This window comes from Neopsephotus bourkii, unplaced genomic scaffold, assembly GCF_033783945.1.
Source record: "Neopsephotus bourkii isolate Nb327-2 ecotype Australia unplaced genomic scaffold, CSIRO-AGI_Nbou_v1 NB_1781, whole genome shotgun sequence".
NCBI lineage: Eukaryota > Metazoa > Chordata > Aves > Psittaciformes > Psittacidae > Neopsephotus > Neopsephotus bourkii.
In genome coordinates, this window is record NW_026902255.1 from 1,164,434 (window position 1) to 1,186,894 (window position 22,461).

At 40.6% G+C, this 22,461-nt stretch overlaps 1 long non-coding RNA gene across 1 annotated transcript in view; it reads left to right on the forward strand.

Annotated features, from left to right (window-relative positions):
- Nucleotides 1–22,461, forward strand: part of LOC133226427 (uncharacterized) — a 78,985-nt gene that overhangs the window by 10,661 nt on the left and 45,863 nt on the right. The window contains exons 2-3 of the long non-coding RNA XR_009729501.1: nucleotides 10,628–10,810; nucleotides 16,599–16,832. This is a non-coding gene — a long non-coding RNA (uncharacterized LOC133226427). The remainder of the gene's footprint in view (nucleotides 1–10,627; nucleotides 10,811–16,598; nucleotides 16,833–22,461) is intronic.

The following is a 22,461-nucleotide window of genomic DNA, read 5'->3' on the forward strand; positions in this document are numbered from 1 at the left end:
ATAGTAGCAATCATCTGAAGCTGTGACATGTCATTCAGCTGGATTTTTCAAGAATCTGGAGTAATTCTTCTTTGGTTTCCTGAAGTATTAGGTTTTCTCAGACATGAGGGGTAACAGGATGAAGGAGACAGAGTTGTTCTTGGCTGCATAAATTAGGCTATCTATTTGCTGAACAAAATGCAAGGGATTGATGCATGCAGGACCGCACATCACACTCTTCCCCTACTGTGTGACGTCTTTGCTGTAGCAGTGGATATCAGGGTACAGAGTTAGGGACTTTGTGGGTCACAGTGCTCCTGTACATGTGGCTTGTGTCAGTGGTTCCCGTGGACATGGGAGACATCCTCCATTCACAATCCCTAGCCTTTTTGTTTCAGGGAGAGATGACCTGACTTCTGTCCTCTGTTAACAAAATACTCTCATTAGGCTTTCTAGGGAAGTTAGAGCAAATCTAAGCGGTTACCATCAAGCAAGAAGTCACAGTTGGGTTTTGTGAATTTACCTCTCTATTCTTGCTGCCAGCTCATGCGTGTATAGATGCCAACCCTCTAGTGTGATACTGGCTGCTGCGGTGGAGAGGCCAATTGTGGTAGATGAACATGGTTAATGCAGCACGGTGGGAGCAGGGACTTTGGGAAAATAAACCAGTTAAGAAACAGTTAATAGTAGAGCTGCCACCTGCATGGTATTTGAGAGCTGTTTTCTCCGAATGAACTGTTGAATGAATGGAGGCCTGAGATCATCATTATTTCATTTGTCTGTTTTCACATTTCTTTCCAATTTTTTTTAATATTTTTTTAAGGCTGATTTTCTTAGCTAAGAACAGGGTAAGTATGTCCAAAGCAACTCAGCAGCTGGTGAAGATAAAGTCAGCGCTGTCAGAAAATGCCGAGCAGAGGTACTTTTGCAGGTTGAAATGAAAGACAGAAGAGCCACATTTGGATTAAAAAAAAAAAAAAATTAACCTTGAACCTCTTCCCAAAGTCTGATTTAAACAGGAATCTCATTTAAATAAAAAAAAGAGGGAAAAATTATAATTCACTAAGCTTTTCTATGCAGCGTCTGCAGTTCTTGATTTGGCGAAGTGATGAGCTAAAGACACGCAGAGTACAAGAGAGTCGTGCTGAGTACAGACATCACCTACACAGGGGGCAGAAGCAGAGAGGCTGTTAAATTTCCACCCAGGTTTCTGCCTTGTCACCTGTCTCATGTGCTGGATTGATCATCAGGTGGATTGTTGTCTCCTTGAAAGTGATGATAGAGAATATTCTTTGTAGAGAGGGATACCTGTGATGATACTAGAGGCAGGCTCATCACACACAGGGTTAGATTAACCCATGTCTATGCTGAAGATTTTCTGAAGTCCTGGTGAGGAATAATATTCCATTTTGATCCCTGCTTTAGCTAGAACATCTCAGGATGAAGCTGTTTTGCACAGGGGAGTGTTACTTGATGGATACTCTGCCTCAAACAAGGAACAATGAGGGGGCTTGAGGAGGAGAAATGGCATAAGCTGCAGATCGTATAGATGGCCAAAGAAAGAGAAGTGCAGTAAATTGATTGCAAGGCAGGCAATTAACCCAACTTAAATGCAGGAACCTATAAATACCCACCACTAGCCCGTTACCTCTTCATCAGTACATTCTCCTGATACTTGAAACACATTTTTCCACTGCTTCCTACTCCTACCACTTTCAAATACCTAGAGAAGGGGTAAGAGAGGTATAGGGTTTGCAGTGAGTTCTGAATACATCTAGAATGATGCTAGTATACATGAGCTGGTGAACCCCTATGACTGACTTTGCCTTCCTGAAGCTATACATCCCTCCTCTTCTGTGCTGGACACTTTTTCTGAAATACATTTTCAGTGATTAGTGAGCAATGATAACCTCTTGGAGAGAAGTGTCAGGTTTCCTCTGGAGTCTCTGCCCATGGTGTGAGACAGACAGATCAACAAGGATGCTTGGCCAACAGGGTAGAATGGGATCTCAGAGGAGGACAAGGAACTTAATTTTCTTTCGAAGCATTGCAGTATCAAAGCCCTAGAGAGATTTTCCACTTGGGGTTTATTTCAGTTGAAAATTTTGTTTTTTTCCTATTTAATCAAAAACCCAGTTTGCTTCAGCATTTTTGATGGAAAATTCTCACATAGGCCTTTGCTGTAAAACACCAACACATCAGAATCATCCCTTTATCTTAGCAGATGCACTTTCCAGAAGGGGAACATCTCAGGTGGTGAAAAACACAGCAGTTTTGCCTCCTCAGCTCAGTCAGGCAGTTTTTTGATGATAGAGAATTTTGTCTAAACAGACTCTTTTCATTAAAACTGAAATGCTTTGTGGACAGGTTTGGTTTTGCTCAAGTTTTTAGTGCTAATTTTTTGTTAACAGTTATGTGCAATGCTTCATTGTGCTTTCTGTAGTGGCAGTATATATAGTAGTGTGGGATCAAGTCTCTGCTTTGCCCTGCTCTGTCCTGAAATGATTCAGGTAGAGCCAAGTCATAATATGAAAGACTCCTTTTTCTGAATCTGACAGAGATATTAGATTGTTTGTATCTCCCATCTGGTGTTTGACCTAGAAAGAGAAAAATTGGCCTGATTCTGGTTAAGCAGAATCTTTTTGTGAGAGTGGTTTTTCCCTCCTGAGGACTAGACAAGCCTAGAAAGCTACACCAGAACATATGTAGTTCTGCCACTGGCTGTAGTAGGGAAGTCTTGCTTCTTGCCAACACCAGAATCTTACAGTATAAAACCAAAACTCATAAATGGTGTGAAAATGTGTAAGCTAGTGTATTTAAAACAAACAAATGAACAACAAAAGACCCCCAGGCAACAAACACAAGAAGGTATGGGAGAAGTAGACAGCCCTGATAGGTCCTGTGCAGTGTGTGGTATCTGAGCAGGCTGCCATGCTTGGGTTTCTAAAGGGGCACTTCGTGGTATGTCATGGAGCTTGGTGCATGGGCAGCCATGGCAGTGCCAATCAAGGAAGATCAATGGCATCGTGCTGCAGCCTGGCAAATGATGTTCCCTTGGGCTCCCTGAGCAACATGGTCACATCAATGATGTGACATAAAGCAGTTAATATGCTTGAGCTTGTAGCAGATCTAAGCAGCATGGCCCAGCATGGTGCTGTCATGCCTTTTCCTGCTTTTGGTCCAAAAGCTAAATCTGCATTCAACATGGTGCTTCCTGACACAATTCTAGATGTGCTGTGCAATGTAGTGTGTAATGGTAGTGAGATAAAATGCCCTTAAAACATATCCTATTCCTCCCTACTGCCAATTGAGCACTGACATGGCATACATGGCTAGAGTTCAAGCTGCTCCTAAAAGAAAAGGAAGTATTTTTAAAGACAGTCTTTAAATCTACCTGCTGGCTGGCTGGATTTAAGTTTATTTGAGATCCGTTTTTAGTTTTCTAATCTGTAAGGTTGAAGTGGCTGAATGTAGTGACTCTGCACCCTTCAAAACCTTCAGTTGCTATAGATGGTACATATTAGATATTTAGCATAGGAATTTCAATCTTCTTTTGAGGAGCTGTGGAAGTTTCACCCAAAATTCATCCATGAAGAGACATCTGGGTATGTCTGCTTGCAGGCTCTGGGAAACGTCTGCCTGGCCTGCATCCTTGTCATCTTCAGTATCCAGCTGGTACTGGGAGCAGTGGCCAGCAACAGATGCATTTTGCAACACAATTTTTCTCACCTGGTGCCTTCTGGAGAGCCCCATGGACACCCCAAATGGAAAATGTACATACAGCAGTGGCGTTTCTTAAGGGACATGTGTGTTTTTAGGTTGCATTCAGCTTGGACAAAATGCTATTGAGCAGTGAGCCAGCTTTTTGCAATGAGATATAGCAGAATGGTAACAATCAGCTTCCTGGGAGCCACTGGAAACATGTTTTCTCTTCTTTTCCTCGAGAAATGTTCTCCTACCTCTGCCCTCTTCTGATGAACAAACTGCTTAGGAAAAAGAGATTGAAAAAGGGATTTTCTTTGATTAGACCAAAGCCTTTCATAGCATTTTTTAGTTATAAGTATGGAAGCTTTAATGAGCAGGAAAAAAAAGATAAATATGATTCACAGCCTGACAAGAAACTCTATTGAAAAAGAGTAAAAAAGTTCTGTCGGAAGCAATGCTGTAAGTTACAGCCCTTTCTAACAGTCTTTGTGACAATCTCCTCTGTCAGAGAAAGGTAACTTTATGCAAATCTCTGACAAGTGCCAACTGAGGGATTGCAAAGGGATGAAGTCAAAGCTTTAATTGCTGGGATAGAATTGAATCCATACTCCACCCAGTTAAGGCCAGGAGAATTTTCTATCAGATTTTCTGTGACCTCTTGATTCACAGCCTTCAATGATGTACTGCAAATCCAGAACCAAAATGAAGAGAAGTTGTGAGCTGATCTTTCTAATACAGGAGAATAAAGCAAATTTTATAGGTCATAAATACGTGTGGAAAGAGCTGAACACAGTTTACACAATGGAAGCTGACGATTCATCACTTATTTAGGAATACTGCTTATGCCTATCACCTCATTATCCTGCTATGCAGAATTCAAGCTAAAAGCAGAAAACTTGTGACAGTCATCACAGATGCTGACTTTATATTACTTTTTTCTTCAGCACCAGTGTCATGAAATATTGATAATATTACTAATATTCAATTAATAATAATGCAATTAGTGAATGAAAAACTTAATATGAACTCGCAATGTGCACTTATAGCCCAGAAAGCAAATTGCACCCTGGGCTGTGTCAAAGAAGCAGTGACCAGCAGGTCAAGGGAGGTTCCCCTCTACTTTGCTCCCATGAGAGCTCTCCTGGAGTACTGCGTCCAGTTCTGGGGCTGCCAACACATAAGGCATGTGGAGCTGTTGGGGCAAGTCCAGAAAAGGCCATGAAGATGGTCAGAGGGCTGGAGGCCCTCTCCTACAAAGACAGGCTGTTCAGCATGGGTAAAACTCCAGGGAGATTACAGCAGTCTTCTAGTACCTCAGTGCAGGATTATAGGAGAGATGGGGAGTGACACTTTATCAGAATGTGTAGTAATACTATGAGGAATGGTTTTAAACTGAAAGCAAGTAGATTTAGATTAGACATTAGGAAGAAGTTCTTTACTGGGAAGGTGGTGAGGCACTGGAAAAAATTACCCAGAGGAGCTGTGGCTGCCCCATCCGTGGCAGTGTTCAAGGCCAGGTTGGACAGGGCTTTGAGCAACCTGGTCTAGTGGAAGTGTCCCTGCCCATGGCAGGGGGGTTAGAAACAGATGATCCTTATGGTCCCTCCCAACCCATTCTAGGATAATTCTTCTTAGTATTCACTTGGACAGAAAACCAGCAGTGCTGTTGGCTGTCCAAAGTACTTCAAATACAGATCAAAGAAGCAGAGAAGGAATGTTTGGAAAGAGCATCTGTTTGAGCCAAGAGGCAAAGGTCTGGCATTTTTGGAGGATGAATTTTTTGTTGTTGATGAAAATATTATTACCTGGGGCCAGCCAGTGGCAGAGCCTGGAACAATGATCAGTCCAGACTCTCTTCTGGTTAACAGGGGGGAAATCACTGCTCAGTGTTATTAAGATGTAGTTTAGATTAAAGATTGCAAAGACTAGAATTTTATGAAGGAACAGTTTTTTTTTCTCATCACAAAATGTTACACAGATGGATTTTTAGCATCATTACAATGTATGTGCTAATAAGTTAAACAGGGGAAGTTTAGATTGGATGTAAGGAGGAAGTTTTTTACTGTAAGGGTGGTAAGGCACTGGAATGGGTTGCCCAGGGAAGTTGTGAATGCTCCATCCCTGGTGGTGTTCAAGGCCAGGTTGGACAGGGCCTTGGGTGACATGGTTTACTGTAAGGTGTCCCTGCCCATGGCAAAGGGGGTGGAACTAGGTGATGTTAAGGTCCTTTCCAACCCAAACCATTCTATGATTCTAAGTTATAGAGACAGATAGAATGCAGTACCGAGAGTTTATTGTATATATAATCCTTATAAATTACTATAAAATATATGAACAAGTTCTGCTAAGACAAAAAAGGGTACAAAAATGGCTTTTAGGATCTTTCCCCAAAGATGAAATTGTGCTTACTATTTATCTTGCCCCTCCTGTCCTAGGCTGTACATTGATTGCTCTACGTAAAAGTATCCATCCTTTCTGGGAGCTGTCATACTGATACTGTAGGTAATGTCAAGACAGGGGCTGAAGAGCATAAATGCAGAGATCTTAGAACTTGTGAAAGTCTTAGAAAATGTACTGCAGCTTCACAGATGCATGTCCCTTTTGGATGCATTTTTGAGGATAGTAGCAGGGCCAAGTGGGTGGGAGTTGACATGACTTGTGCTGGAAAAGCCTGTTGTCAAGGCTTTTTGAGACAGAGTACGCAAAAGTCTTGTCTCCTTCTTACAGGATTTTGGTAGGATTTATATTCTTAACCCCAGGAATCCATGTGCTGCTTTATCTTTCTGGTGTGTTTCACTCAGGCTTGGATCATGCTTCCACAGACAGCTCAAGAGTTAAACCTCCAAAGTATTTAATCTTGAGACAAGATTGTTAGCTCAGTTTCAGTAAGGCTCAGTGCGGAACTGTGCTGTTGAATGGTATTTCATTATCTGTAACAAGAATAACTGAGAGGAGAAACCATTGTGGGGACTAGAATTTGGTAAAATTATCTCTGCGGCTGACCAAAGCATGACAAAAGACAGTGTTTAACAACACAATAAAAGTTGCTTGTGCCTTTTTTCCTCCATGTGAAGGAAGAAACACTGTGGTGTGTTTAAGGATTGACCCTACATTCTCTTTGCAAAGTGGTGAGACATAAGCACTACTTATTAGCTACACCAGCCACAGGCATCTTCTGTGGCCACTTCACACTCTTGAACCCCGGGAGGAGAGGTGCCGTTTTGTGACCACAGGATTGCAGTTACAGAATGAAAGTACAATAGTTTTTGGTTCTGTGGGAGAAAAAAATCACAGTGGCAATGAAACTAGCAGCTGTGAAAATAAATCCCATACCCTTCTGTGGGAAAAAGTAGAAGAAAATATATTTATTCTGAATCAGCAAACTTGAGCATTCAGTCAGGTTGCAAGAAAAATTGTAAGATCAGACACTACTTATGTTTTATCATTTTTTAAGACAGGTTTTTGTAAATTGCTGGTCCACTCTCTCATGACTGGTTGATTGAAAGGAAGAAAGCAAGGAAGGAAGAAAGGGTAAGTCATTGTGGAAAATATTTTCTGCCACAGTAGCATGTAATTATGTGACAAGAAAAAACCCAGCATCAGGCTGTGCTGCAGGCAAGACATTGTATTTTGTTTGGTGGACTTGAAAATAAGTGACATATTTCAAAACTGTTAACTGCCTCTAGTTCTTCTCTGCTTATACTCACAAACAGTCTGGTTCAAAAATAGCCAGTTCCTGGGAAGAGACTTGATTTGGTCAGTTCTTTTTCTAATAGTTTGCTTGTGGAATTAAAGGTGCATGTGCTTCAGCAGCTGCACTCTGAGAGACTAAAAGCAGGCAGGCTGTTCTCAATAAGCAGGGAGTAATTTTTAACCAAGCTAATGATACAAAATTGGTCTGTGCGGTATGTTATGGTAACTTGCTCAATTCAGTTTTCAAAAACCTGTGTTGGTCATACTAGGTATTCCTGAGATGAACAGGCAAGAAAGCACTTGCAATCCAAACAATCCCATTTTGAAATGCAGTATTTTCCTCCAGTGGATGAGACTGAATGTAACAAGAGCATTAACAATGGCAGATTCACTTGGGGTTGTGGATCAGCTCCTTAATTCTGATGTGCTGCAGGCCATTTATGAAAAAACTGAGCAATCTGCAGCTGAGGGTGCAATCTCATTTCTTTAATTTCATCCTTGGCCACCCCACCAGCTAATAATTGAGGTAAAAATTAATTGCCTGCTGAATTCAACAGTTGAATTTAACACTTCTTTGATGTTACTAGGATTTGAGTAGGGGCAAATGGACTGCAATGCAGTCCTTGTTGCTTCAGTTCCTCTCACTAGCTTTGCATTTGCAATATTGCTGAAATACATGCAAGCATCTGTTATTTAGTCCCTTTCCAAGGTTCCATCTGTTAAGGCAGTAGAGAGGAAACGGAGGTTTGTTTCTTGATATCCATAGGCCTTTTGAGATGCACCCGGTCCCATCATTTTTAGTAGCCGATGCATGCTGATTGATTTCTCATTGTTTCTATTTTCTTGAAAGACCAGTGTATGAATTTTAACATGCCATATACTCAGTGACAGACAATAATAAAGCATACTACTTTGACCTTTTCAGCTGCCTGCACTTTAATTTACTGTCTGTTCTCATTCTCTTTTGTTTATGGCCCCTGAATATAACTGGCAAGGAGAAAGTAGAATGGACAGCTAGTCAAGACACAGATCATTTAAAAGGCTAAAGCATAGCTTTACCATTGTGTAAAAGTTTATGGTCTTTTGTGGGTGATAGTGAGCGTTAGAATAGTGATAGCCCGTTCTTTGTTATAGAAACACAAGTGGCAAAGTTCAACTTCATTTGTAGCAGTTTATGGGCCAGCATCAAGTTTCAGCAGTGGCGGTGTAATCTGGACTATACCTTATAGGAGTTAATGGTTTTTCTCCGAGTTTTATGAATAAGCTTATGTTTGATTGATGGTTTGGCTTCGTGAGCGAAGATTTGGGAAGGGCTTTAACCACGCTTAGTACAAGCACGATGACCAAGGGCATGTGGGACATGCAAATCTCATTGGAGAAAAGGGTGCTTAGGCAATCAGGAAGTGTCAACCAGGACTGCCATCTCCTGAGCAATCTCGAGCTACCCATGCAGTGGTCCGCCCGCATGCAAGGTTGGATCTTCAGCTTCCCATGCACCTTGTCACCTGCCGTTTCGACCCTCGCCTGTCCATACAGACAAGTGAGAGTAAGCCCTTCCAGCCTGCGCAGTGGATTTTTTAGGTGAGGCACAGCTTGCGCAGAACCGGTCCCACCCTTTACACCTGAGGTTTAACTGCCACGGCCTAGCTACCTAGGATGGTGGCAGCAAAGTCCTCAGGTTGTAGGTTTTGTAAGAGTGTCCTTCTCTTTGATGGAAGACCTTACAAGGCTAGACGAGCTTCGTCTACCCAGGTTTGAAGATAGGAGTTTTCCTTCTCCTGTGAGGAAGGCCTGTCTTCGCTAATGAAGATTCGGGAAGGGCTTTAACCCACACATTCTGAACACGACTGTCATCTCCTGAGTCAATTTCAAGCGACAATGATGCAACAGCACAACATCAAGCATCTAGGCGGGATTCTGACTTAGAGGCATTCAGCCATAAACCTGCAAATGGTAGCCTTGCGCCGATGGCTCCTCAGGCAAGCACCTGGACCAGGGGTCTGAACCTTGTGAGACAGGTAAGTTTTACTCTATTGATGATGTGTTGTTGCAATAGTAATCCTGCTCAGTATGAGAAGAAGCCTACGTGATTTTGTTTGGACGTGGCTATGGTTTCTTTGTGTTCTCACCTGGCCATTGCTCTGACTCCAGCTTGATTTGCAATACCTAAGCCTGATGCAGGCTGTGGCAAATTTCCTCAGCCTCAGAGCCACGAAGATGGTAATTTGTCTGACTGATGCACAGAAGTGAAAATGGGTAACAGCTGCCTGTGATCTTTCTCCATGCACTTGTGAAATACAAGCCACAGACTCTTTGTGTTTGGTTGTTACCAGCACACAACAAAAATCCTGGTCATCCTTCAGCTTGATGCAAGTTAAAAAGATATTTTCATAGTAAGAATGGTAAAAAAAGAACAAAATGATCTGTTAAAAACTTGTTTCTGCAGGGAGGTCTGAGATTTTAGTGATGCTGCAATGGGAAATGAAAGTGACAGCAAAGCCTGGATTTTCATGGCAGAGCTGTGTGTGTAATAGGTTGGTTTAGCTTTTTTGGTGGTTCTAAAAAGCTGCAAGTGAGATCTATATAATAAAAAGAAAAGGATGATGAAAAGGGTTTAAAAAAAAGGCAAAAAAAAAAAAAAAGCAGTGGCTTTGGTCATTTGTTTGTTTCATTTTCTCTCTATTTAATTGTTTTGATTTCAATCTTGCTGTTAGGTTTTGAATTTTTATGTCTCTGTGGGTTGCAATAAAAAATACAACTAGAGGGATGAGTAAGGGTAGCCAAAGGTTGATTACATTCTGTTGCTCACTGCATAGGTTTGTAGATTTTTAAGGTAGAAGGGACTGTGATGCACTTCTAAACTGACCTGTATGCATTAAATTTTACCCACTCAGTACTGCAACAAGCTTAACAACCTGTGGCTCAACTGACTCAAGTTTCTTAAAGCATATATCAGTCTTGATTTAAAAACTTAAAGACTTAAAAAGATGTAGAGAACTTTAAGATTAAAGAAGGTGGAGAACATCCTCCAAGACCTCTGGATAATCTTCTGCCACTTATAAACTCAATTTAAAGAAAAGGTAAAGAGAAACACACCTCCCTATTTCATTATTCTGAGTTCAATTTACAGCCTGTAGAGGTAGGAATAATGTGCCTCAAAGACTGAAGAGTCTTAAAAGCATTAGAAATGCTCTTTCTGATTGAAGAAATTAACAGTGGTTAATTACTAACCTTTCACGTTTCTTTTTAGGAAGCAGAGAGGAAGTCAAGAGGACATCCTACCTCATGAATCCATAGAGCTCAAACTCACTTAACTCTGCTCCCAAGTTGGCATGGGTCAGACACTGCTGTCTGGCATGTGTTGACTGGAAAGATGTCACTCAGCTCCAGGAGATCAATGGGGCTCACTGTGGAGTGAAGCATTACTAGCAAGGTAAAAATATCAGAATGAAAGAATGAAGGTATTTGGTGCAGCTGGCCAAAAATTTCCCATCCCAGTACTTTCCTTCTGAAAACTCTGGTTAGGATGAAAGTCTCTTTTCCTGAAGCAAAATTTGCTGTGATGAACTTAATGCATTATTTTCATTTGGGGTTTGAAATGTTCTGGTTTTGTTTGGGGCAAGACAAAATGAAGCTCTGTGTTGAAAGGTCAAAGCTCAGAAAAAAACCATGCAAAAATTCAGACACAAGGCGTATTTCTATAGGATAAGATTAATCTAACTTCCAATTATGTTTATTTAACTTTTTTTATCATCCAGTCCTACTTTTCTTTAAATATACCGGGTTTTTGTGGAGATTCACTAAAGAGGTGGGCCAAAAATGGAAGGAGAATTCAGGGTATGAGCTGGTTTTGAAATGCTTGACACTATAGTAAGAGGGAGCTCAGACTGTGGTTTTACAGATACAGATATTTGTCCCAGTTTTCTTCAGCAACATAAATTAGCTCAGCTCTTTTGCAGTCATGGGATCAAATTTCTAACTGATATGAATCACAGCTATGAGTCAAATTTACATCTGGAATAAAATGACAGAGCTTTCTTCATTAGATCAGGTGGACCAGATCTAAATTCATGAAGTTGCCTTGGTGCAGATTTGACCTCTTTGAGGTTTTACTGAACAATCTGAACCATTGCTGAGGAGTTCTCAATGCAGAGTTCAAAAACTGAGAAGCTTGGAGCAGGGTGGCTTGGTCAGATGTTTCTAAAATCAGTCTTCAGAGGTATTAATACTGTTTATACTGTTATTCATATAAGAGCTGAAAAGGAAGAGAAAAGAATGATGCTTGCTGATCTTGCAAATTACGGTCTAAATAGTGTAAGGATACAGAAAGTAACCTGCCTTCTGTACATCCTGTGCTATCATTTTTTATTTTCCATTCTGTCATTTTTTATTTTTTTTCCTCTTGGATGACTTTTACTGCTTGCTGCGCCACGTGATCTGCAGACACAGTCATGTGGGGGGGGTGGAGGGACAGAAATCGCAAGGTGACTGTGCCCTGATTTACAGAAGCAGCTCAGAAGGGCAAAGATGCTTTCTTCCACTGTGGCTTCTGCTTTGTGCTCAAGCAGCTGCCTTCTGGTGCCTCACAGGGAGATTTTTTTGAGTTTAGATGGTTATCTATTAATAAATATTCTGAGGCTTTGCATCCACAAGGTTTTTCATAGCCACTACACCTTAATGATGATCAAAGAAATTGTCCTATTCAAAGAGGACTTCACAATTCTCGTTGGTGTCCTGTGCCAAAAAAGCCCCTCTTGAAAGATTTCCCAATAGACAGTCCTGTAGTACCTTACTGGGCACTCTTACATTACGTTAACATGTCTAGAACTGTGCCAGACACATTTAAGATAGCTTTGATTTTCTGCTGAGTCCTTCTACCCTCCTCTGAATACATAGATACCTTTGTATTTCAGTCACTACTGCCTCTGAAGAAATAGAATAAGGTTATATATCATTTTTGCTACCTATGGCAAACAGAAGCAAATGCCGTTGTAGCAGAAAGATGCAGTCATGTCATGCCAGCAAGATTTTACTCAAGTCCTTGCCCCTCCCCTGTCAGAAAGGTATGGGTTTCTAGCTGTCAGGAACAGAGCAGCAAACCCCAAATTCAGAAACCTACTGAGAGCCTGAAGGACCCAGTGCTGGCTGCTTTTTTGGTCTCAGCTTATGTTACTTTGTGGTCTCTTTATAAGCATTAATTTAAGCATTTGCTTTTTATATATTGTATTGATTAAGTAATGTAAGAATATGTAACAACATGAGAAGATCCCTTGTCAGAAGAAGAAGGCTTTTCATTGACAGGGCTTACAGAAGGTAAACTTTCTGGAAAAGATGATTGTAAGATGACTGTTGATGCTGTCTTTTTGCAAATCTCAGCATGTGCTTGTCAAAGAAAAAAAATGGAAATAAGTCAAATGCAAGATGGTAAAGCTTATAAAAGTGCTGCTCAGAAAATTTCTTGACTGTTATGACAGTTCTTGTGCTATGCCCATTTAGTTTTCTGCAAGACTCTCCCAAATCATTCCTGTATAATAACTTTGCGAAAGAAAAGGATTAAAAAGAAAAACCCACTCACTATGAGGACATCTGTTCTTCCAAAGTTATTCCTGCTTTTCTGATCTTTGCTTTGAGGAGGTAAGTTCATTTAGGTACATTTCTGGAAAGACTTGGGCTTAACCGTGTTTTCAGAATGATGTTGTGTCCCATCCCCTATATATGGCTCTAAAACTGGGCTGTGCCTTCAGAGACAGTTACTTGCTAAGATAGATCAGTGCTATCGGGTTCATTCTTTTAATGTGCCAGGTAACTTGGACTTAAGAATAAAAGCACATTTTCAGTTGAGGGAGTAGTTTTTCAAATGGGAACAAAATTGAGGATATCCTTAATGAAGGCACTGCTTAGCTGTTTCCGCCTATTTATTAACACAAGTTGCACCTTTAGTACCTAAAATGAATGCTGCTAAAATGTGATTATGTTGCTGCTTTTACACTGTAGTTGTCTTTCTCATTGTTCGATGTGATTGTTCCATGGTACATTTGGCGAAGACTTAAAGAATGAAGAGTACCTTTCTACCCTATTCCTGAATAGCAAGGGATTGGCATATAAATTCAAAGAGCCTTACACTGTTAAAGAAATAGTTTATTTAGCTCTTGGACTTCTGCTCAGAGTACACAACGACATAATTTTGTGCTTTTCAGAAAACAATGCACAGACTATTTTTTTTATATACTTTCCTAATTGCATGGCTTGAGAAGCTGGGATTATAAGAAAGAATACCAACTATCAAGACTTACGATAAAATTAGAAGTGTTGGTCAATCACATAGTCCATGTTGCTTTTCAATAAGCTCTTGCTTGTAAAGTCACCAAGACAGGTATGCAGGGTGATGAGATAGTGTGTATTTTGCTATATTAATATAGTTTATTTTTTTTCTGATTCATGAGGTTTTTAGTGTAAATTCAAAATAAAATTATTTTACCAGTGAAGTTAAAAAAAAATGCACTTCTTCCCACTCAGCTGACATTAGTATATGTGTTTGCTTCACCTAAAATGCTATACGATATTCCAAATTTATTGTGACTGTAAACAACAACTCTGCTTGCTTTATAGCTTTCCTGAGCTCCAACAGTAAAACACAATATCTCTATCTGGTTGGAATTATGTGTTATAACAGTTTTATGGTGGGGGGAGTAAAGCTCTGATAAAGATAAAATAGTTTTGCTTTTTTGTGTGACCTTGTCATTTGAAAAAACATTGCACTCTAACGAGATATAATTTAAAAGACCTCTGGGAGCAAATTGAGTTTACTGAGATATTTCTAAGAGTAATTACTTACTGTGAATTGTCAGTGTGCTCTGTTACAGTTCCTTTCCTAGCAAATGTATGTATCTGGGACTGTGTAGAATGGATTAGAGCTCCCACCATTAATGTTTGATGGGAGACAGTAGTGAAAAAGATGGATGCTTATATAACTGACATTTCCAGCATTTATGGCCATAGACTAAAATGCCAGGCACATAATTTCAAGTAAAATGGCAGACCCAACTCGATAATATTTAATGATGTAGTAGACCTTGGCTAGGAGAATAGCTAATGGAACTCATTGCATTGCATTTATCGTATTGTTAAAATGAGTTGAATAATAATTGTGTTTTGCAGGAGTTTTGTTTTAGAAATTTATTTGAGATCTGCTACTCTGAAAATAAATTATTTATCATTCCAGTCAACACAAAATATAGGAGAGACTTCAAGCTAGTTAACTGATAGCAAGATTTTTACGCTGACTTTGTCCTGGTGTTTACAGCACAAAAATATATTCAGTAGCTCAGGACATATTTCAGAAGATTGGGTAAGATTAATTTGAAAAGATAGTGAAAGATTGAATTACCTCTCAGAAGAATCTCCTTTTAGTAGTTTAACCCTTTACAAAGTTGGATATTTTTGTCTATCGTCATACTTCAAGGAATGTCAAGGTTAAGATTATGTGGGACATATTATATCAAAGCGATACTTGCATAGCAGGGCTATGATATTGCTGGTGATGCCAACAAATAGAATATTGACTTCTCCAGTACCCTTCTGCTACTATTTTAGAAAGCCTGGAATAAGCAATAAGGATTTGAACTGATGGAGAACCACAAATTGATGAAGGTCTGTATGTGTCTTGATACCAGGTCTGCAGCCACATAGTCTCCCAGGACTCTTTCCCTGGCAGTTTCTTGACATTGAAGGCACAGAACAAAGGTGGAGTTGAGAAAGAAGTGTGTGTGCCCTTCCATTTGTGGGCCTGTAGGATTTCCATTGGGAAGCCAATGTAGCAGTGTGTAAAGTTAGGTCCTCCAGCCAGAGCCAGGTCATTGTGCAGGCTTTCCATAAGTTTGCAAATGAAAAATTGACAATATATGCATTCAAGTTCAAGAAAAAACTAAAAAACCCTCCAATTATTGCTTTTTGAATCAGAATTTTGAAAGCATTCATCTCTTCCAAAATCCAAGCATCTTCTTTTCGGAATTCTGAATATTCTACCTATTAAAAAAAGAAAATTTGTGACTGGAAAGAAATAAAAGAACTCAGTTTTTCAAATGCCAAGGTAAAGTTGAATTTTTCAGGTTAAATTAATTCCAGATACACTACATAAATAAACAGAACACCAGAACACTGAATTGGCATATACACCTCCATAACAGTATATAACAGGTTCTTTTAGCTGTATATGAAAAAGTCATCAAGTTGAACCACTCTAGCCTTCAGATTTCAGGGGGCACAGAAATTGAGGACATGAAGGAGGTGGTGGTAGAAAGATTCCTTAAGTCAAAGGCCCTTTCCTTTGACTGCATCTTTAGCATGACCTGTTCAGCCTTGACTTCACCACAGTGTCTTGCATCACTGAAGATGCCTTTCCAGTGGATACAATCCCCTCAGTCCCCAGCAGGATTTAGTGAGAGAAAGAGCATCCCACTTGATAGAGCTTCAGAATGGGCTTTAGTTTTTCACTTGTGGACTATCACCTTGAGGAACCATTTTTAACTCTGTTCTACCATTACCAGAGCTCGTTACTCCTTTTTTCTTTTTTTCTTTTTTTTTTGCTAGAGGCATATAATTACCTGAGGTAAATGTAGGAAAATTTTATTTACCATATCCCCAATAGGCCACTATAATAGCTATCTGAAAAGACTGAGTTCTGAATAGTTAAGCTGCTTTCTTTCAGTGAAAATTATGCTTAATTTTGCTCTTAGCAGTACTTAGTAGGTCTTTCTGCTCTGTGGAGAAGTAAAACTGAACTAGGTAATAGCAACACTTCACATCCAAGCAGTAGACCAGGTTTATGCAAAACTTAAGGAGACTTTAGCTTAATTGCAGAATTTTTTAAAATAGTTCAAGCATGGAAGGAATGGGAAGGCTGATGTTAATAGATCTCATAGGTTAAGGCTGCTATAAGCCCCCAAGAAATGGAATGATGGAAAGTTCAGACATTAGAGTTGTAGGGGGCATCTCAAACCAATGATTAGGTGCTTATTTTTGGCCTCGCTTGTTTGGTACTGAAAGAACCAGTTGGCCAATCTCATCAGTTTTCTGAGCTGGTAAAACCACAGGGGTAGAGCAAATGGTAGTCAGAAGTGTAACTTCCTACCAAAGGCAACATTTCCTTTTGTTTCAACAGGGCCAAGATTTTCCTGTAGTGTGAATTTCTGGAAATTTAAACGTAACCTCTCTTGTTTCAGAACTTTCTAAAAACAATACCCAAAGGAGTTGGAAATTCCCCCTTGGAGTGTCAGCAGATGCCCAGAAGGCATCTCCAGGGACACTTAATTCTCTGGATCCTACCCAACTTATACTGAAGTTAATTGAAAAAACTCCCATTGACTTGAAGAGGTTTTGGATCTGGCTCAAAAGGCTCTTAGTGGCAGCAGATCACAAGAAGGAACCCCACTGCGCAAGTCCAGCCATCTGCTTGGGTAAGCATTTGATGATACAATGCTTGGTATATGTCATGAGGCACTTTTCTTCCAATTAGGCAATATTTTAGACTCAAGAAGATCTCTCCCTCTTACCCAAGGCCTTTGTTATGAGAGATCTATTCTGAGATGGTGATATATAAATTATCAATACAAGCTTATGCACAGCAGTGTCACGAATTTCTTCTCTCTGTTCTGCATATGTAAAAGCTTAAGCTAGTGCTAGATTAAGCTGGTGCTCAGATTCCTTTGTGTCTGCTGGCTGGATGTAGCACTGCCTACATGAAACAAGAAAATATGTCATCCTTCCTATCTCAAAAGCATGTTCAGTGGTACCATTGTCATTATCAATCTTACTATATCAGCTGTTGGGTTAGATGTGAGAACTGTTTTGGAGACAGAAGTATGCTGAATGCAATGTATAAGGACTCTCTTAATTAGCACACACAGCTGTGTGTTGCCCTTTTCATCTAAAACTGGTAAAGAAAGGGAATGATGTGTGTGGAAAGCATATTTAAAGGATGGTTGTCTTTAGTAGTATTGCAACATACCAGAGAATCAAATGAGGTTTGATGTAAAACACAGCCAGAAATTGTGTAAATTGCTGCAGCTGATTAGGAAACAGCAAAGCTGTTAGCATCCTGGAATGATGCATGTGACAATATTGCTCAGTGGTGTGAATTTGGAGGAGAGTAACTGAGCAGCCTTATTGCGTGCCAGGCCTCAGCGGTGTCCTGTTCCTGCTTTAATCATCAATTACTGTAATACTGGGGCAACCCACCAACAACTTAATTATTTTCTGGAGCTCCAGGCCATAGGTGGCTCTTCTAGGCTATCTTGCGTGGTAAAGTAAATCAACCAGCATGCGGGCTAGAAAGAAGTGTGCTTTTGCCTCTGTCTCAGCATAGGCACTCCTTGAGCTTGTGCTGGAAGTGTCTCAAGGTCTTTCTCTGTCAGGGAACCTGTTAAAAAGACAGACAACAATCTGTTTTATGAGCTTGAGGCAGCTGTGAACTACCTGTGCAGGGAGAAGTAGAAGGCAGCAGTTCTGGTTATGGAAGTAATGTTTTTTGCCCAGGATGAGCCTGCAGTGGAGTCTCATCCAAGCTCACTAAAGCTCCCAAGGTTCTCTTGATTGCTTTCAGTCAGTTTAGTCAAGCCTTTGGGCTCTTTTCCAACCAAGTGTTTGCCTCCAGGCATGAGAGTCTGATTTAATCTCCTTTCTGTGCTGGGCTAGATAGTGTCCTTGATAGGAATTTCCAATATGGATAATACAGACGTTTTGCTGCTTGTGGATTTTTGCTTATATTGGTCAGAAACATATTCAACATTCATTGTTCTGACCAATGCGCATTTCAATAAACATGCAAGAAGAAATTTCTCTGCAAGAGAAAGTCTTTAGCTCAGCTCTGAGAAACGGTTATGATTGTGAAGCTAGTGACATGGATATTTTCAGTTTTAGTATGGACTGCAATTGTCCTACAGTACCAGGGCTCATAGGTTGTACATGAGTGTCATTTAAGGAAATCACTTTCCAGATGTTGTATGCTACCGTACCCTGACATGGCATGAAATGTTGGATTTCACCCTGCTTCTGGCTGCTCTTCTGGGCAGGGACAGTGTGCTTCCAGCAAATGCCTTGCCCAGTCTTGCAGAGTTAGTTTACAAAGCTCTGCCTACTTTTTACTTAACTGTTCTTAAAACCTTGACATGCCAGGGCACAAGGTATTGAGTAAAGGTGCCTTTAATGAGATGGACACTTGTGACAGAGTAGTGCTTATACTGCCCCATGGAAATGGAGTGGAGCTGAGGTTGAGCCAGTCTATGAAAGAGCTGAATTCCTGAGATCCAAGCAAGACTGGTCAAGATGCCTTCTGAATACACTGAGGTGGTGCTAACTGGAAAGAATAGGTTTAATATGGGGCTAACAAGGCTGTGCTGCTCTAATAGGGTGCTGCTGTTTGACATGTGTGTCTGATAAGAACATTCACATCCTGAAATCTCATGGTAGTCCCCATGTGTGGCATGTAGCCAGTCATTTTGTAAAGAGCTGTAGCAAATTGCAGAAAACTAAGAGTTAAAATGCAGGCCAGCAAGTCTAAGTCATCGAAATTTCCTTCAAGATAATAGATCAGAGGAGCTTGCCCATTGTGTTAAAATGCCCAGTTAATTTGAGAGGCAAACAGATGGGAAGTTTTGGTAAGGTAGGAGACGAAAGGAGATAACAGAAGCTGCAGTTACATACACAAGATCTGCTCTGAAATAACAGCTATATATGGACATGATTTGCAGGATATTGCCCATATGCTTCCCAAACCTGCATCCTGGCTGCAATGTTTTCAATTACATCCCCAAATGCTGTCACATCTTTTATAGTGTTGTAGCTGAGAGGGGGGTTGAATGTGGAGCTGAGCAAGCAGCAAGATTAATTTCAATATTAGAAGCTGATGGACTTCCACAAAGGTGTGCAACAGCACGAGGCCACCATGGCTGCAGATCTCTCCATGAGCAGGCTGCAGCAACAGGCCTGTTGACCTGTAGCTGTGTGGCTCATACCAGCCTACAGAAGCCTTGAGCAATACACACACCTGCTTTCCCAGTGACAGAAGAAATTGAAGCCCCATCTTCAGGGCCCTGTGCTGATCTTCCCATCCCAGCTGCATCTCCTTCCTGTGGTTTGTGCAACTGTAAGATCATTAGCTAGCTGATTACTAGATGTCAGGATTTTAGGTGGTGGTTTAGATTTAGTTTGAATGTTTTCACAGATGCTTTTGAATACTTTGGCATAAAAGACATAACCCCCCTGTCCTTGTACCTAATTTGTGACACTTTAAGGATTTGTTTGGCTGCTCTTCCTTCCTTAAAATCTCCCTGATCTCATCTTCCTTCCCATGTTCAGTTTTGGGGATTTTTCTTTTCCTTCTGTTTACATGCTCTCCACTTCTGGAAGCAAAGGGAAATGGCTGCTTCTGTGTGGACTCATTCAAACACTGCAGGTATAAAGGTATACAAGAACATTAAAGAAGTATTAGAAGAAACTTTTTCTCACATGGTGGAAAAGTGACGATGCAAACAGACCCATCTTTTGCCCTCTGCTCTGTTGAAAACCCTGTATAAGTCTTCATTCTTCTATTTCTTATCTGTGAACAGCGGGGCAGTGTCATTAATCTCACTCTTCTGGATGGTTGGATAATAAAATATCAAATCAAATTCAGTGTAGGGAAAAAAAAAAACCAAACAATTGGGTGCACACTGGGGAAGAAATCAATCCTAACTGTACATTCAGGAAAGTGTCACCAGTTATCTGTTAGCCTTTCAAGAGGAAGATGATGGAGTTGAAAGAGATCTGGCACAACAGTGGCTTGATCAGTAGCAGTCCTAAAAGCAGGTGTAAGGTTAGGAGTTATTACAAAGACATAGACAACAGGATAGAAGTCATTATTATAGCACTGCGTAAACCCATGACTCCCACTTCTTGAGCACTCCCTCCCTCTGTATTTCTGGCATCTTTATGTTTGAATAAGATTACTGGGAAAAGATCCAAAGGACATATCAAGGACAATAAAAATATGGAAGAGCTTCAGCACAGGGAGTGATCAAGCAGCTTAGGACTATTCAAGATGGAAAAGCAATTGCTGGAAGACTGTGAAATGAGTTCATGGTAGAAAGCAGTGCAGTTCAAGGAAGCATTTCTTTATAAACCATATAGCTCAGCCATGGGAACTCTTGATGCAGAATGTTGTAACTACTGAAAGTTTACAAGCATTCAAAAAACCCCAGACCTCAAAACAACAAAACCAATAAACAACCAAACAAAACAAAGAAAAAAAAAGCAAGCAAAAACCCCCCACAAAAACCCCAACTCACACACAAAAAAAAAATAAAAATCAAACAACAACAACAAAAAAACATACAAAAAAAAACCCAACCAAAACAAAAAAACGCTAACAAACCACACCAATGGAAAGATCCACACAAGAGATATGAAAAGCTACCAATAATGATGACACCTGTGTGTCTGAGGTCTCCTGACCTTATGCATGGAGGGAGTTATATTGAAGTTTGTAGCTTCTAGTTGAATTTCATGTGAATCCTTTATTTTATCCTTACTTAGGTCTGTAAGAGAGCTTTTTCTTCTCACTATCAGCATGATGGAGACATGTCTAAACTGGTCTTTTCCCTCTGGGAAAGTCTGAGGACTATCTCACAGAGAATGACAATGACCTCCTGTTTGCAGGGTGGATGACAATTTCTTTACTTCATGGAGGACTTTCTCTCTTGAAACCTTGTCTTAGAGGTCATAATCTGTGAAACTGATCTTTTCTAAAGGAGTGTTTTTTCCTGTGGTTCTTGTGTCTTTGAAAGGAAAGTTGAGAAGAAAAATACAAGAGATAACAAAACACTTATACTCACAGTGTGATTCAACAGGACACAGAAGGGCAAGAAAATAGAGATCTCTTGAGAAGGGACTGAGGAGAAGCAGGAAAGAAGCTTTCTGTCTTGCAGAGAGGCCAGAATCACTCCCTTGTTTATTGGTAATATAACCTGAAAAGGTGAACTGTTGGAAATAACAAATGCCCAGCACTGAATAGAGGCTCTTTCAGTCTAATGGAGTTGCAGATCACTCATTTGCAACAATGACCAGTCTCAAACAAATAAATTATGACTTCATTCCCTCTTCTATCTCAGATGAGCACTGCCAGGTACTTCCTAGTCACAATGTGGTATAATTAAGTTTCTGGTTGCTTTTTAGCCTGGTCTGGTTAATAAAACCCTGGGCTAGGACTCAAGAGAGCTGGTTTATATGATACATTCTGCAGCTGAGAGCCAGTTCCTCATGAGTGTGTCTCAGTTTCTCCAACTGCTAAACAGAAAAGAAAATGCAGACATTTTAGAAGTGCTTTGAGATCAATAAGAGCAAAGAACTGTGTCCTGGGTTCAGCAGTAGCAGTCATTTTTCTCCTTCTTAGTAGCTAGTGCAGTGCTGTGGTTTTGACTTTTGGCCTGGGAACAGCGCTGATAACACCAATGTTTTTAGTTGCTGCTCGGTAATGTTTACTCTGACCAAGGATTTTGAGTCTCATGCTCTGACAGGGAGGGCAGGGGAAGCTGGGAGGAAGCAGAGACAGGACACCTGACCCAGACTAGCCAAAGAGGTATTCCATACCACAGCATGTCATGCCCAGGATGTAAAACTGGGGGCAGTTACCCGGAAGGGCTGGATCACTGCTCAGTCAGGCTGGGTATTGGTCAGCGGGTGGTGAGTGGTTGTATTCTCTTCCCTTGTTATTTCGCTTGCCATTATTATTATTGGTGGTAGCAGCAGTGATCTGTGTTACACCTTAGTTACTGGACTGCTCTTATCTCAACCTGTGGGAGTTACATTCTTTCAATTCTCCTCCTCATCCCTCCAGGAGCAGGGGTGGAGGAAAGGGGGTAGTGAGAGTGCGACTACATGGTTCTGGGTTACTGACTGGACTTAAACCATGATAAACTGACAGTCTCTGAGCCAGCTTTCTGCTCAACTATGTGCCCCTCTTGTTTTAGGTTGTAGACAGGCTGCTCCTGCGGGTCTTCTGGGAGTTGCTGAAGGTGTGCCACTCTCTGCTCCTTATTTTCCTTTTCTCAT